Source organism: Nuphar pumila, chromosome 1 (genome assembly GCF_984573655.1).
Source record: "Nuphar pumila chromosome 1, dmNupPumi1.hap1.1, whole genome shotgun sequence".
Classification (NCBI taxonomy): Eukaryota; Viridiplantae; Streptophyta; class Magnoliopsida; order Nymphaeales; family Nymphaeaceae; genus Nuphar; species Nuphar pumila.
Window position 1 is genome coordinate 17992391 of NC_143249.1, and position 17749 is coordinate 18010139.

Below are 17749 nucleotides of genomic sequence, written 5' to 3' on the forward strand. Positions count from 1 at the left end.
AAACTGTTTCTCAGTTCTTATATTTTGTTCGCATTGTTTAAATTTTTATATATCTTTTATATTTTATATATATCAATAATTTCTAGAGAAAAACAGGTTCTCCAAAATATTGTGATATATATATATATATATATATATATATATATATATATATATATATATATATATATATATATATATATATAGATAATTTCTAGTGAAAACCAGGTTCTCAGAATATTGAGATTTTCCGGAAAACAGGATTAGTGACACTGCCTAAAGAACAAATGGTCAACTGAGTCATGTCAGGGGCTAAGTTTGATTAGTGGCTCATATGTAGGAACATTAGGTTGGCGACTCCTGACTGAACTTATGGGTTCATGAAACCCTCGTCTCATACTTCAAAGCTGGGCCCAGTTTAGGGGTAGACATCGGGTCGGGTATGCATGCAATTGCTAGATGGATACTCAACCCGAGATAGACGGGGTTTGGGCTGCCTGTGCAGCCCGAAGCCGTGTAAATCTCGGGCCTTACCCGGGCCCAATATTGAACGCACCAGGTCTGGGTAAGTTTGAAAAACTACCAATGGGGCTTCGCTTGTTTGGTAGGTGCTGTTAGTGCACATCACCATGTGTTGGAACGTCGCAAGTTCAAAACCCAATGGTACGTTGTATAACTGGCAGGGTCTGTGCCTAACCCCAGCTTGCCTATAGAAAAAAAAGTTTGAAAAACTGGCTCACTGAAGCCTGACCTACCCGATCTGTTTACAACTTAGGTTTAGAAAGACCGAACCCAACAGTCCCGATCGAACCAGTTCCAAACCTGAACACAAGAAGGGTTTAGTTCGGGATTTTGGCAGGTTGGGGACTGGGTCAGGTTGACCCAATGACCATCCTTACTTAATCTAGTTAGGTTTGTAGGAAGGTTCCAGTTGCCAATGCACAATATCCTAATCGGGTTAAACCTGGCTAAAACCCTTCCAGTAGGGATGGAAAATGAGCTGAGTGAGCCGAGCTAGAAGTGTTCAGAGGTTACAAACCAAGTACTTAATTCAATCATTTGTTCTACACTATATTATATGATACACAGTATATATCTAAAAATATTTACTACTACACAAGGAGCTTATACGAGCCGAGTGGGACCGAACATCTATTCTTGATCATATTCAGCTTGTTGAGCCTATTTTATGAGTTCAAAGGAGCTGCTCGTCCTGGGCCCAACTGAAGGGCCCCTATAGTCCGACAAGGACCTGGTCCAAGAATGCATTACACATGCAAAGTCAACTACCAAATCATATATATCTCTTTCTCTCTCTCTCTAGGGTTCTCTCTTTTCATCTTTTTCTTTTCACAGATTGAAAAGGAAAAAAGAGGAGAAATATAAAAAGGTGAAGGGGGGGGGGGGAGCATCTGATCTCATGGACATGACTAGCATATGGAGCTTGTGTTTGAGGGTTTTATGAGGAGCACATTTCTTATTAGACGTTGGTATATGCTTGAACATGTCTTGTTTGTCTTGGATGGACCAAACTCCAAGGGAACCCCCTTCACGTTGTTTTGCATGGGGGGGTACTAGATTTGGTGGGTGCCTTGTTTTCGTCCATAACTCTAAACAAAACGTCCCAAATGATAAGGGAGGCAGGCAAGGTGCCAAAAGATACCCACTCCATGACTCATGGGCCCCTCGATCTCCCCACCCAAAAGCAAATCCTCACTTGACATGGGCCCCATACCAGGTATTTTCCATAATAAAAAGCCTTTATGGTGATCACAGAAGTGGCATCTGGATCTCATGGATCCAGGTCTGGATCTAACCATAAGAGACTTGAAACACCCGGCCTCCAAACCGATCAGGTGCAAGTTAAAACCATAGTCATTAGTTACCAAAGTAAGAAATGTGTGAAAAGCGATGCATGGTGTGATTAAAAAAAACACCAAAGGTAGGAGCAGCTAGTGCATAACTGTGAGGGGTCTGCCTAACCACAGCTTGTGTTGGGACGTTGTCCGTTCAAAACCCAATGGTATAGTTGCATAACTGTGAGGGGTCTGCCTAACCACAGCTTGCCTTTCAAAAAAAAAAAAGTGTGATTATACAATTCTTGAATACATGACGCATGAGATTAACATTCAGGATGCAAAAAGGAAAGCTAATAAGAAACAACAGAATATAGAGGATAACATAAAAATGTAGTTAAAACTTGTGTCTGTTTGATTAAAATTAATTTGAAGATTTTTTATAAGAATATTTTATAATTAAACGTAAAATTAAAGAACAAGGTTTAATTATTTTAGCATGAAAAAGATAGTCTCCCAACATCAAAGAGGTTCATTTTTTACACCGAGGAAGAGAGCTTTTCAGTTTTTGAAAAGCATGAAAGAAGTGTTGTTTAATGCTTCCAAATTAATAAAGCTTTATCCTATGCAAACTTTCTCACGTTTTAAGAAACTTCTGGTAATTATGGTTGAAATAAAGGTTGCCAAACTAGAAAGTGGAAGCGGGAAATGATGCGGGAAGCGGAGGCGAGGAATGAAAAAAAAAACATATAAGAATTGAATGTGAATCAAAATGAAACTAAAATAAAAGAAAGCACATGGAAGAATTATTTTTTAAGAATTTTTTAAATTTCATGATTTTTTAATGTAAGAATTATTTTTTAACAAAATCTAAAAATGTTGATTGCCAATTTAGAGAAAGCACATGAAAGTGAGTAAGAAGCATGAAAGAAAATGCATAAAAACATGAAAAATAGAGTGAAAAAACATACATGAATATATGAAGGGTGTGAAAACATAGAAGCAGGAGACAATCAAGATTCCCATCAAGTTTCCAAAGTAAGGAGTATCACGCTTCCAAAGCAAGTTTCCCTAAAGCAGGTTTCCCACCTATTTAAGAAGCTTCTGGTAACTTTAGTTGAAACCAACTATATCAATTGAAATCACTATTTATTTTATATATCAAGTTGTATGCAGATCTTGGAATATCTATGCCAAAACTGTGTTGCTCCAAGTTTCAACATATAATCTGCCTAGCCCAAGAATGCTATTGGATCTACTAGTTGACTCTAACCGCAGACTTGCTAAGTTCAGATTGAAGATCCTGATCAACATGCTGCTTCATCAGGCAATTGGATATGCCCATTATTCACCAAGGCATGGTCTTGGTTCAATCTAATCCAATTGGGTCCCTTGGATTCCTCATAGTGGTCACTTTACGGTGACCATGATAAAGAAGATAGTTTAGTAAAAAGTGTACACTGTGATAACCTGCGAGGACTCCATAATCATTACTAGGAGCTACTTTTGAATGTCACCGTGTAAACGGAATGTCACAAGTACAAAAATCACATGCCAATGAACTTGGTGAATGAAGCTGATATATATATATATATATATATATATATATATATATATATATATATATATATATATATATATATATATATATATATATATATATATATATATATATATATATATAGAGAGAGAGAGAGAGAGAGAGAGAGAGAGAGAAAGTAATGTGCGTGTTCTGCCCTTATTAGGCTCCTTTAAAAATCATAGTTTTTGGTATTTTTGTTAGGTGTAAAAAGGGAGAGGAGAGAGAATTCGTAAGAAGAAACGTAGGTTGTTTTTCTTTTTGGAAAAAGTTTGGTTTTGATGACGCGGAATAGTCCCATATTGACTGTGTTTGAGTTTGGTGTAGGCTTTATAACCTACATGTAAACTCTTGCACTTGTTCCTAAAAACAAGAGGTTGGGATGACTAGCATACATGCGTGTGCGCCCGCCCACCGTGCCGGGTCGGGTCGGTTCGGGTAATTGATCCTTTAGAGTCATATCCAATTAAGACCAAAGTAACTTTTTACCCAAAGTTTCTGTGGATATTTAGATTCTTTAATGGGTTATGAGAAATGATAATGGGCCACTACTCCTCGTAGTCTGTGTCCGTTAAAGAGTCTTCAGATTTCGTAACGGATCTCGATTCTTCGAAGTCCTTTAACGGGCCTCGACGCCTCAGATTCCGTAACGGGCTCCTTCCACGTTTCATAACCGTTCGTGAGTTATAAAAGCGTGGTTAGGGATGGGGTTACTCACATTCTAGATGCACAGAATTCTGAAGAAAGGCTCTGCGCTTTTCTCTTTCTCTGTTGTGCTCTCTCTCTCTCTCTCCTGAGTTTTCCCTGAAGGGATTTTTCTGCAAATTTGGTTCGTAGAGGTTGTCTTTGAAGGACGATCCGTCGGAGTGCACCGATTCTGATCGTCGAGGCTATTGTATCCTGGGGGAAGGACGCCAAACCCTGTTTGCACAGTATGTGGGGGCGAATCTTCTCTAAGGAGAGTACTTTTATACGCCTTAGCCTTTTACATAATCTAAACATGTCTTTGTTGTTTCTATTATGTTCCTTCCATTTGTTTGTTCATTTGCATGTGTCTAGATTTTGGTATATGGTAGAACCCGACATGTTTGCTCCTTGTTATTGTTTCGATCATTTGTTAATCATGATGTTCATACTGTTATATTTCTTGATTTATATCATGTTTTATATCATGATGATGATTGTGAAACTGCGTGATCTGAAAAACAATCCAACAATTTTTTCTCACATCTAACACCATAAATGTAATCTATAGGTTTTGCTTACCGGAATCTGACCAGTATATAAGCTTTTTCGGTAATAAAAAATCAATGGCATGGATACGAAGGAATCAATTTTTTCTGGCTCTTAAAAGTATAAATTTTCATTAAAAAAGCATGATCCAAAAGTCGATTCTCACTAAATAGATCCTGCTAAACACATCTATATATCATAAAACACTTCAAACTATAGGGCCTAATGGTGAGAAAAGAGGGCCTAATATGTTCAGTTCTCATATATATATATATATATATATATATATATATATATATATATATATATATATATATATATAGAGAGAGAGAGAGAGAGAGAGAGAGAGACTGCATGATGTTTCACCATTAATGGTAGATGAAGTAAACACCATTCCAAGGTGCCCCTGCAATAACATTGTGTTATGTATTTATTGAAAATAAATTGGGACATCCCAGCTTCATTTGGGCTGGACAGTTTGGGGAAATCCTTGATAATTCAGAATAAAATGCTGGATGATCATGACAATACATATTAAAGCGCAGACATGATAGTTTTTCAAGTTGGGGTGAATTGCAGGCTTTGCATAGATAAATTTAAAGAATGGTCCTGTTCCAATCCAACCAAGATCCAATGCCCTGATCTGACAAAAACCCTACATGTATGCCAGCCTGCTTTCACTAAATGGTCCAAAATGTTTTTGGCCAAATCTGGCTAAATGGTTTACAGACTGAGTCACGTTTTTAGTCAGAACCCTCACCCACTTGCACCCCCTAAATCACATGGTGTCTGGCATTATGATGGGTCCGATCGGCCGGACCCAGTTGTGTAAATTCTACTAGTGACCTACAAAGCCCCTTACAAAAGGTTAGCCAACTTTCTCAATTGTGTCATTCATGAATGGACCTGCGAACAGAACGAGTCCCATCGATGCCACCTGTTTCTAACCAGTAAATACATCTTTATTGCTTATTCTCTAAAAACCATGTTTTGGATCCAATTAATTCAATGAATTCATTAATTTTAGTGCAATATGAGCCATCAATTTTCAATTTCACTAAATACTCATCTAAACACGAAAAAATGTCTAATTTAATATATGTTTTAAACCTTGTCCTTTGAAACCATTTAGGATGGAGTAATTGCTTCCTCCTCTGTGTCTGGGTAAAGAATCTTAGTAAAAAACTGTAATATTTTTAACTTTTTAATGTTTCTTTACACATCTGACCCTCTAAATGTAATCTACATGTTTTGATTAGTAGAAAATCAGGGTTATCTTATTCCAATGCATACATAAGATTTTGCAGGGGTTAAAAAATCAATGGTTTACAATTTACCAAATTTTCAACCCTCATAAAATCATATTTTTCTTCTTGAACAAATGTGATATAAGTGTCGATTCCTGCTATTTTGATCATGTTGAACACATCCATGCAGTTAGATTTGGTCAAAACAACTTCCCACTATGATTTCCAGCCAGAAGAGATCGTGGTTTGTCGCCTCATATGGGCTATCATGGTTTGCAACCCACAGGAGGCATCTTTTGCTGCAAAGTCGTACTCACCTGTGAGCAGGGGTGACCTCAAGGGTTTTCCCAACGAGAGACTGACCAATGTACTGTCATTGATGGAGTGGCTTTTCCCTCAGCCTATACATTAAAAAAGAGAAAAAGGGGCGAATGGTGCCTGCTGGATCCATGAAGCATGTGCTTTTCATGACAATACACTAACTCAAGTGCTGAAGAAATAATGTAGCCTCATCTTCATCCAAGGATTATATATATAGAAAAATGAAAACCTACCCAATAAAAAATATTTATCATATTTTTTGTGTTTTTACAAAATTCTGACCTTACAGATGCGTTCAGCATGTTTGATTTACTAGAAATAGACACTTGGATCATACATTTTGGATGTAAAAAATAGTATTTGAAACCTCAAAATTTTATGAAATTGTAGTTCATTGATTTTTGAAACCTTATAAAAATATATCCATGCATCTGAATCAAATACTCAAAGAACTGATTCCTATAAAAACTAAATTTAGAAAAATTCCAAAAATCCAATAAATGTTTCATATTGGATAGGTTTTCATTCTCTTTATATATATATATATATATATATATATATATATATATATATATATATATATATAGAGAGAGAGAGAGAGAGACGAAGTATAACCATCAACATTACGAAACAGGTTCAACCAACATTGAACCTACCGGATAACCCATCAAGCCCAAGACATGCCAAGGAGCCCCAAAAAGAAGAAAAAAAGAAATGAAAAAAAAAAGATAAAAGAGAAACAAGAAACAACTACAGTTAGTCGACGAGCATCACCTTGGATCATGAGTGGTCCTTGTAGGCAGATTGTGTTGTAGATCAGGGTTGTTGATGCGTAGAATGGCGTACACGTCCGCCAAAATACGGTTCATCATTTTGTTGAACACTGTCGGAATATGCCGAAAAATAGCGTTGTTGCGAGTCATCCATACGACCCACTATGACGAGAGAAGCTAGGTTCACCAAATAATCCGTCAATAATTGCAATGACGAACTTGATGAGGACCCCACAACAAATCGCTGGCGAACGATTCATGGCGCACGCTGACCCCCGGCTTATTCCAAGTCACTTTAAAGATGTTTTGAAAGACATAACACTCCAAAAAAGGTGAAACGCAAATTCTTCGGCCGCCTCGCACAACACACATTTACTCAGCAGATGAAATCCGATGGATTTGAGAAAGTTGTCAGTATGCACCCGATCGTGTAAGATTAGCCAAGCCAGGAAACATGATCTCGGAGTCGGACCCTTGCCCCAGATCAGGCTCGTCGGGAACCGGTCCACCCCCGACGGAAGGAGAACGAGGTAGCCTTCTTTTGAGTGAAAAGATTCGTTCGGAGCAAAGATGCGTCCAACGAACTGAGATTGTAAGTCAACATTTCCATTATGTAACAGAACCGTAGAACAAGCTTGGATCCATGATTGACGAAGCTTTGACATTGTTCGCTGACGCACACTTGTGGCCCCCACCAAGGATTTCACACCTTCGTATTTAGCCAGAAGCACGCTTGCACACGGGGACCTAGGTTGGTGCGCAAGTCAGCTCTGCTTAACGACGAGAATCATACACCTCAGCCTTGGATCCTTGATTCCCAAACCCCCCTATATAGGGGAAGTCAAAGTGTGTCCCACCCTATGAGGTGGCGTTTGTTGTTGGTACCTCGCCCAGACCACAGGAAGTTTGCCATTACCCGAGCTAGCTTCTTACTAACCCCCATAGGCATCAGGAATATAGACATAAAAAATTCTGGCATAGCAGAAAGAACGTGCTTGATGAGAGTCAGTCTACCCGCGATAGAAAGGTAGGAAGCTTGCCAGTTCGATATTTTGTTTTGAACCCTTTGAATAGTAGTGTTCCAGGCTACCGTTGTTACACGACTGATTTTAAGCGGCAGACCCAGATAAGAAAAGGAGTTTTCTGATACTGAGCACCCGAATATCCGCTGGCCCATGTCCAGCATTTACGGAGGGGCATTGACCATGGATAGACAACACTTATCTTAGTTCATGAATAGCCCTGACATCGATAGGAAAAAAAGAAGGACAAGCTTGAATCTTAACATTTGTTGGATGGAAGCCCTTCCGAAGATAATTATGTCATCAGCGAAGGTCATGATCTGACTACGACACTTCTGTATACCGAGAGACTCAATTAGACCATCCTCCACTGCCCTCTTAACCAAAACCACAAGGCATTCAGAGACGACGTTAAAGAGTAACGAAGACATAGGACATTCTTGCCGAAGACCACGACCAAGCTTGAACTATTTTCCCTTGACCCCATTGATCTAAATTTGTGATTGGGCATTGGTTACCAGCTCATGCACCCAGCTAGAAAAACGTTTACCGAAGCCCAGGTTCGCCAACATGTTGAAGATGAACGACCAATGAACCGAGTCATAGGCTTTATGAAAGTCAAGCTTAAGAGTGAAGAAGGTCCCCCCGTTGATCTTGAGAGAGTGCAACACTTCTATGGCCAAAGAGAAAGAGAGAGAGAGAGGATGGTAGCTGACCAGGCTTTCAAAAGGATTCATGTTTTCCTTAAATCTGACAGTACAAATGTGTTCTGTATGCTTTGTATTATAGGAATCGACCCTTGGATCATATGATTCTAATACTCTATTGTGTTTTTATAATGTTTAAGAAATCTGAGGTTTAAGATTTTTCTAAATATTCAAGAATTAAAAAATCATATTTTTATTAAAAAAATGATTCATGTGTCATTTCTTAGTAAATCGACCGATGTTGAACGCATCTATATGGACAGATTTAAGTAAAACATAGAAAAAGCCTTTGAGAGCCTCTTAGTTGGGTGGTTAACAGCAAGTACCTTCTCTCTCACTATATATCCATGCACATATATATAAAAGAAAATTTGTTTCCTCTTAACCATCCATACGATACGATGTAGGCAAGTAGTGATGGTTGTGAACACCACTAATGTTCTCAATCTCATGCTGGACGTGCGTTCGATCATGCGTCTGACGATTGGGCATCCACTATTACACCCAACCCTATATATATAGGGTTAAGCAGTGGCGTAGCCAGGATTCATGTGAGGGGGGGGGGCAAACATGGGTGTAGGAAAAAAAAAGCTGGTTTGATAGTAGGGGGTTAGGGGGCAGCGCCCCTGTTTTTTTTTTTTTAGATAAAATAAAAAATGGCAACAATTATTAATAAAAATCTATTTCATATGGACAAATCAAACTATTTGCTGCAGTCAGGGCTGAGCTAGGACTGGGCTTTTACAAAAAAAAAAATAACTGTTTAAAATAACTGTTTTGGGAGGCAGGACTGGGCTGGGGTTAAGATTTGCTACTGTAAATGCAATCAACCTAGCAAATGGGGCAGAAACTATTTAGTTGATTTTTCTTTTCTCATATCTAACACCATAGATGCTACATGTTTTGTTTATTGGGAACAAGCTTTTGGATGGTCGAAATTTGATCTGTATACAGATGTTTTTGGCGATCCAAAACTCAATGGCCATGAAAGAATCAACTTTTCTAACTCATAAAAACATATTTTTTGTCAAAAATACATGATGCAAGAGTTGATTTGGGATAAATCAAGCAAGCTGAAAACACACACACACACACACACACACATATATATATATATATATATATATATACAAAGAGAGAGAGAGAAAACTGAACATATTAGACCCCATTTCTCATTCATACCCCATAGGTTTTAAGTATTTTATGATAGATCTCAACCGTTAGATGTGTTTATCATGCTCGATTTAGTGGGGATAGACTCTTCGATCATATTTTTTTGACAAAAAAAATATATTTTTCTGAGTAAAAAAAAAATTGGTACCTATATACAGGTCAGACTCCGACGATCCAAAAGCCGGTTCCCACTAAACAAAATCTATAGATCACATCCATGGTGTTAGACGTGAGAAAAAAATACTTAAAACTACAATTTTTGAAGGGGCCTAACAAGGCCTAACCGAAAAGGGGGCCTAAAGAGCGCATTACTCATATATGCCCCTTTTTCGTTAGGCTCCTTCAAAAATCATAGTTTTAATTATTTTTTCTCACGTCTAACACCGTAGATGTGGTCTATATATATATTTTGTTTAGTGGGAACTGGCTTTTGCATCATCGAAATCTGACCTGTATACATGTTTTTTCAATGATCCAAAATCAATGGCTATGAAGATACCAGTTTTTCTCGGCTTAGAAAAACATGTTTTTCATTGAAAAACATGATCCAAGAGTCGATTCCTAGTAAATTGATCATGCTAAATACATGTAACGGTTCAGATCTATCATAAAACACTTAAAACATATGGGGCAAAATGAGAAATGAGGCCTAATATGATGAGCTCTCTCTCTCTCTCTGTATATATATATATATATATATATATATATATATATATATATATATATATATATATATATATATATATATATATATATATATATATATATATATATAGAGAGAGAGAGAGAGAGAGAGAGAGAGAGAGAGAGAGAGAGAGAGAGGATGGTTTTTGTGTTTGGAGTCAAGTTGGTGGTCCGGGGTTCAGGCTTGAAAACTTTATTATTCTGTCCTCTTTTATGTACACTAAGTTTCTTTTTTAAGTATTTTAAGCAATTCTCAAGCCGGGCTTCGCACACCTGGTTAGGTAGGTCATCTTAAAGCTTTAAAATGGAAAATGGTCGTGAATTCGATACTGGGTGTGCATCCTTTGTCACAAGGCCTAAGCCAAATGGGAAACTATCACCAACTTGGGTTTGGTCAATGTAGCACCTCTTGGCCCATAATGGGATGTCCAAACCATGGTGGTTTCTCCTCACTGACTTGAAAAAAAAAATGATCACCTCAGGCTCATGGAGAACTGCTGAAACATGCAGCTAGCTAACAATAGCAGTGCAACTAAGCTGATCTTGCAGCTCAATGCCTCAGGCCAAGCCTTAAAGCCTAATTTTCACCTTGATATTAATGCTTTGGTGAAAGTCTAACCTTGCTGTGATTTCATTCTCAACACAGTGTGTGTCTAATGCACTTTTTACAGATGATAACAAAGCCATAAATACAAAGGCTCTCAACCCAACTTGCTTCTTCTGTGGTCCTGATCTATATTCCCCTGTCTGTGGATATGGCCAAAAAGGATTCCTGATTTGATAGAACAGAAGATGTGTCCAAATGGGTTTCATTCAAACTGGGACATAGATCCGGCACATTTAATCTGGATCCTCATGCATATAAATCTCACTTTTATCTTGTTTGGAAGACGAAAAAATAGATATTCAAGTACGCGGCGAAGTGAATAGAAACACGTCAAAAACCAACACAATCACACTGGCTATAACAATTTTCATAATTTTTTGAGTATCCAAATACCATTTTTTCTATTCAAAATTCATGATCCAAGTGTCTATTTCTAGTAAATCAATTATTCTTAACACAGTTGTTCAGTCAAAATTTTGAAAAAACACCATTTTTTTTCCATTGGGTAGGTTTTCGTTTTTATATATATATATATATAAAAGGTATAATAGTGGACGAATATTTTGTCCTCTGTTATCAGACGAACATCCAATGTTGATCATGCACGAATAAGCGACGGGTATTGTTTTTCCGCCCAACACATTAGCGACGGTTGTGACCACCACTAATGTTCTCAATCTCATGCTGGACGTGCGTTCGACCATGCGTCTGACGATTGGGCATCCACTATTACACCCAACCCTATATATAGTGTTAAGATTTGCTACAGTCTATTGTAAATGCAATCAACCCAGCAAATGGGGCAGAAACTCCTTAGTTGATTTTTCTTTTCTCATATCTAACACCATACGTGTGAGCTACATGTTTTGTTTATTGGGAACCAGCTTTTGGATGGTTGAAATTTGATCTGTATACAGATTTTTTTGGAAATCCAAAACTCAATGGCCATGAAAGAATCAATTTTTCTAACTCATAAAAACATATTTTTTGTCAAAAATATATGATCCAAGTGATGATTTCGTATAAATCAAGCAAGCTGAAAACACACGCGCACACACACACACACACACACACACACACATATATATATATATATATATATATATATATATATAAAGAGAGAGATAGAGAGAGAGAGAACTGAGCATATTAGGCTCCATTTCTCATTCTACCCCATAGGTTTTAAGTGTTTTATGATAGATCTCAACCATTAGATGTGTTTATCATGCTCGATTTAGTGGGGATAGACTCTTCGATCATATTTTTTTGACAAAAAAATATATTTTTCTGAGTAAAAAAAAAATTTGGTACCTATATACAGGTAAGACTCCGACGATCCAAAAGCCGGTTCCCACTAAACAAAATCTATAGATCACATCCATGGTGTTAGACGTGAGAAAAAATACTTAAAACTACAATTTTTGAAGGGGCCTAACAAGGCCTGACCAAAAGGGGGCCTAAAGAACGCATTACTCACGTATGCCCCCTTTTTCGTTAGGCCTCGTTATGCCCCTTCAAAAATCATAGTTTTAGTTATTTTTCTCAGGTTTAACACCGTAGATGTGATCTATAGATTTTGTTTAGTGGGAACCGGCTTTTGGATCGAAATCTGACCTGTATAGATGTTTTTTCAGTGTTCCAAAATCAATGGCTATGAAGGTACCAGTTTTTCTCTGCTCAGAAAAACATGTTTTTCATTGAAAAACATGATCCAAGAGTGGATTCCTAGTAAATTGAGCATGCTAAACACATCTAACGGTTCAGATCTATCATAAAACACTTAAAACCTATGGGGCAGAACGAGAAATGAGGCCTAATATGATGAGCTCTCTCTCTCTCTCTCTCTCGCTATATATATATATATATATATATATATATATATATATATATATATATATATATAGAGAGAGAGAGAGAGAGAGAGAGAGAGAGAGAGAGAGAGACCAATTATAGAGCGTGGTTTTTGTGTTTGGAGTCAAGTTGGTGGTCCGGGGTTCAGGCTTGAAAACTTTATTATTCTGTACTCTTTTATGTACACTGAGTTTCTTTTTTAAGTGTTTTAAGCAATTCTCAAGCCGGGCTTCGCACACCTGGTTCGGTAGGTCATCTTAAAGCTTTAAAATGGAAAACGGCCCAGAATTCGATACTGGGTGTGCATCCTTTGTCACAAGGCCTAAGCCAAATGAGAAACTATCACCAACTTGGGTTTGGTCAATGTGGCACCTATTGGCCCGTACGTAATGGGATATCCAAACCATGGTGGTTTCTCCTCACTGACTTGAAAAAAAAAAAAGATCACCTCAGACTCATGGAGAACTGCTGAAACATGCAGCTAGCTAACAATAGCAGTGCAACTAAGCTGATCTTGCAGCTCAATGCCTCAGGCCAAGCCTTAAAGCCTAATTTTCACCTTGATATTAATGCTTTGGTGAAAGTCTAACCTTGTTGTGATTTCATTCTCAACACAGTGTGTGTCTAATGCACCTTTTACAGATGATAACAAAGCCATAAATACAAAGGCTCTCAACCCAACTTGCTTCTTCTGTGGTCCTGATCTATATTCCCCTGTCTGTAGATATGGCCAAATAGGATTCCTGATTTGATAGAACAGAAGATGTGTCCAAATGGGTTTCATTCAAACTGGGACATAGATCCGGCACATTTAATCTGGATCCTCATGCATATAAATCTCAGTTTTATCTTGTTTGGAAGACGAAAAAATAGATATTCAAGTACACGGTGAAGAGAATAGAAACACATGTCAAAAACTAACACAATCACACTGGCTATAACATGGTTAAGTTGTTATGAACCTACGTCCACACTAATTTTATTTCACACTGCAACAAACCAGAAGATTACAAGTATTTATAGAAAAGTCCTGTTTTCCAAGGACCTTCTCCATCCGCTTATACCCACTCGGGGCAGCAGATTTGTATTTCGTTTGGCGATGCTGGTTGGTTGTTCACTACTTGGTGGGCAGTTTCGCCGGAACGAAATACTAGAATTTTGGCCCTGTCCGGGGTCGGCCGGCCTATTCACTGCTTACTCATATCCTCTGATCTGATGTATTTCACTTGGTTGTTCTCAAGTGGCTGGGATTCACCGTCTTTTCGCCGGGTGCCCAGATCTCCTTGTAAAGCTGGGGTACGATATCACTCATCGTTCTAAGCTCTTTCTGATTCTTTTCCTAATAAAATTTAGTTTGCCTCATCTTCTTAAAAAAAAAAGTATACCTATTTAGAAAATATCACGTTTTAACCCAATATTAACAAAATCAAATATTTACAAAGTATCAGTAATACTTGTGGAAACCAAACCGAACATCATATCTACAATGGCAGTGCAAACCTTCAGGAGTTTTTAATGAATTTTGATTGTCAACTGCCAAAATATGATATGCCAACACAAGAACCAATTAAAACACAGGCCTTAGTTAATTTATAACGGATGCATTTACAGGTCATCGTTAATGTGTAACCCAACACTGGCCAAGAAGCACATTGGAACTTGAAACACCAATAGCGGCCCACCCTATAACCACTACAAGAAAAACATTAATTAGCGACGGAAATAATCCATCACAAATTTGCGATGAATAAGCTAAAGAAAACTAGTCATCCTTAAAATTGAAATTAGCGATGGATAAATTTTGTCTCAAAATCCATCGCTAATTAGCGACGAAAACAATTCGTCTCAAAATCTGTCACAAATTAACGACGAATGAGCGACATAATTTATCCGTCGCTAATTCCGTCACAAATTTGCGACAGATTTTGTGACAGGAAAATTTTGTCGCTAATTAGTGATGAATTTTGAGACAAAATTTTTTCATCGCTAATTTGTAGTTGGTTGTCACATTGGCATGTGTGCGACAACGTTATACCAATCAAAGCACAAAGTGTCATGCACCTCAAACCTATATAAGTACATCGTCATCTCCTGGTTCCCCATCGTCGGTGTCCCGATCGCATAAGGCTGACCCCGTTATCCTCTCCTTCGGCCAAACCTACGAGCGCAATTGTGCCTACGTCTGGCTCTGTACTCTGGCCAGACCCGTTGCTGCTCTCTCGGCAATCTCATGGCTCCACGAGTTTCGGTATCAGGAACGATCGCAACCCCTCACCCTTGTCGACGACGACAATGAGGCTGAGAACACCCTCTGGTAGGAGCTATCACTAGTCCTGACCGAGCTTCCTCCACCATCACTTGATCGTCTCTGCCTACTTCGCCGATGCCTCGCAGGCCTCAGCGCACCTGCATCGCACCTCTGCGGCTGGCCATCGCTTCCCTCGTTACTGCAGATCAATGAGCAGATCCCCGACGGACACTTCTCCATCGATTCCAGCAAGACCACCGAGTTGGAGAGGTCCATTGGTGATGATCCGTCTTTATCTCTCGGCTTCGCTCATTCCCTAAGGTCGTCGGCGACCCTTTTCAGATCGTTGGTGTCTCTGGGATCCCATGATGGATAGGCCAATTGCTCGATTTGTGAGGCAAGAGAATCAATGTGGGCGGATCTAGAGGCAGCAACGCAAACTCAGACCAAAAACCCTAAACCCTAAACGGAAAAACAAAGGAGCAAGGAATTTTTTTAAATTTTATTTTTTTTTAAAATTTTGTGATGGATTAGCGATGGATTATGGACGAATATTTATCTGTCGCAAAACCAAATTTAATGACAAACTCTTGATGGATCATGTATGTTGATTATCCATCGCAAATTAGCTATGAAAGTAGCGACAGATCAGTTCTGTCGCTAATTAGTGACCAGGAATTTGCGTGGACTCTATCTGACCCTAATCCATCGCAAATCCGTTTAATGACGAATTAGCATCGGATAGAGTTCGTCACTAATTAACATTTTCTTGTAGTGAACAATGATATTTATGTTGTTGTTGTTATAGCCTGTAATGAAGAGAATTAACTCATCGTTATAGTCAATACCGATGAAAAATAAGTCAATGTTATACTCTACGACGATGACAATTAAGTCATCATTATAGGTTATGACAATGACATAGGGTTAAGGTCGATAACAATGACACAAGAATGTTGTCATTATATACCTTAAACCTGCAAAAATAAATTTTTTATATTAGTTTTGTTTTTTTTACATTACATTAAACAAAATGATAAATATAATTCACATATACACTTCAAACATCCTCAAACATAACATATATTTAAATATAAAAACACTTCTCCAACCTCGTCAAACATTCATCATCTCCACCCCCCTCAAACATACATCCATTTAAATATAAACATAAACTTTAAATATCAATTCAAATTTAAATATACACCAGTGTTCATACATCATGAAACATACATTCAAATATAAACATGCACTTTTTCAACCTTCCCAAACATTCGTCATCTCCAACCCCTTTAAAAATACAACTTCAAACATACATTTAAATATAAACATACACTTTAAAAAACAAATATACATCCCTTCCAACCCCTTCCCATATATTCTTTCCTAACCTGCAATAAACACACTTCAAAAAACAAACATATATCAACTCCAACCCTCTGCCCGACATCCTTTCTAAACCTGCAATAAACATACCTTAAGAATGAGTACAACCTAACAATTAAATATATATATATATATATATCAAATAATTATGACAATGCTAATGATAATTATAGCAGTATAAGAATTTAGTATAACTTATAGATATTTTAATTATATTACGATTGAAGGCCCGTTAATGTTTTCATTTTTTCTTGTACTTTCATGGGAATCTAAAAAAACATAAAGATAACGTTAACAAAATAAATTTTCACATTCAAGATGATATCAACTTCAATTCAATATATATATATAATCAATTTTGCACTAACTACAACATATCATTATTCTAAACATTAATACAGGTCAAACAAAAAAAGAAGATATAAATAGACATATGCCTTTAGAACGTAACATGACATCATTAACTATGACATGTTCATCCAACCAATAGACATATGATAGTCTTATCTATGAGAAAATAAGAGAGACCTAGAATGAGGGTTTTTTGCTGAGAAAATCTATGAAAGTTTGTATCTATTGTATGAGCTTTCTAGTTCCATCTCTCTCTTGCTTCTGGTCTTCTCTCTCGCGCCAGTTGATGAAGAAGTCACTTTTGTTCCACTCTCTCTCGCTCTTGTTGAACTTGGTCCATTCTTTGTTCTTTTCTTAATTGTTGGAGCGCTAACTATGTCGTTTACAACTGAACAAATAGCTTTAAAACATGGGTTTTGCCTTTGGATGGAATGACAAATGCATACATCCCTTTCACATGTACAAACCGCTCACCAAGGACTTTGGCAAAAATGTCTCCCTATGATATCGATGGGCCTCCTTATGAAGGACATGTTTCATCACTTTCAATCTCTATAGAGTGTAGCTTGTTCTGCATGATGTTAATATTTAGTTATCAGTAACTAATGATAATATACAAATTAAAATGAATGAATGCGACTTCTACTTCACTGCTACAAAGTGTGAGTTACTTACAAAGGTATTTTGCATCGCTGTCGATGAATGTTGTGTGATCTAAATTGATGTGTATGTCTTTGTAGAATGCACTCATTGTTGGTTTGTACTCTTTAATTTCAGTCTGTAAATAACAAA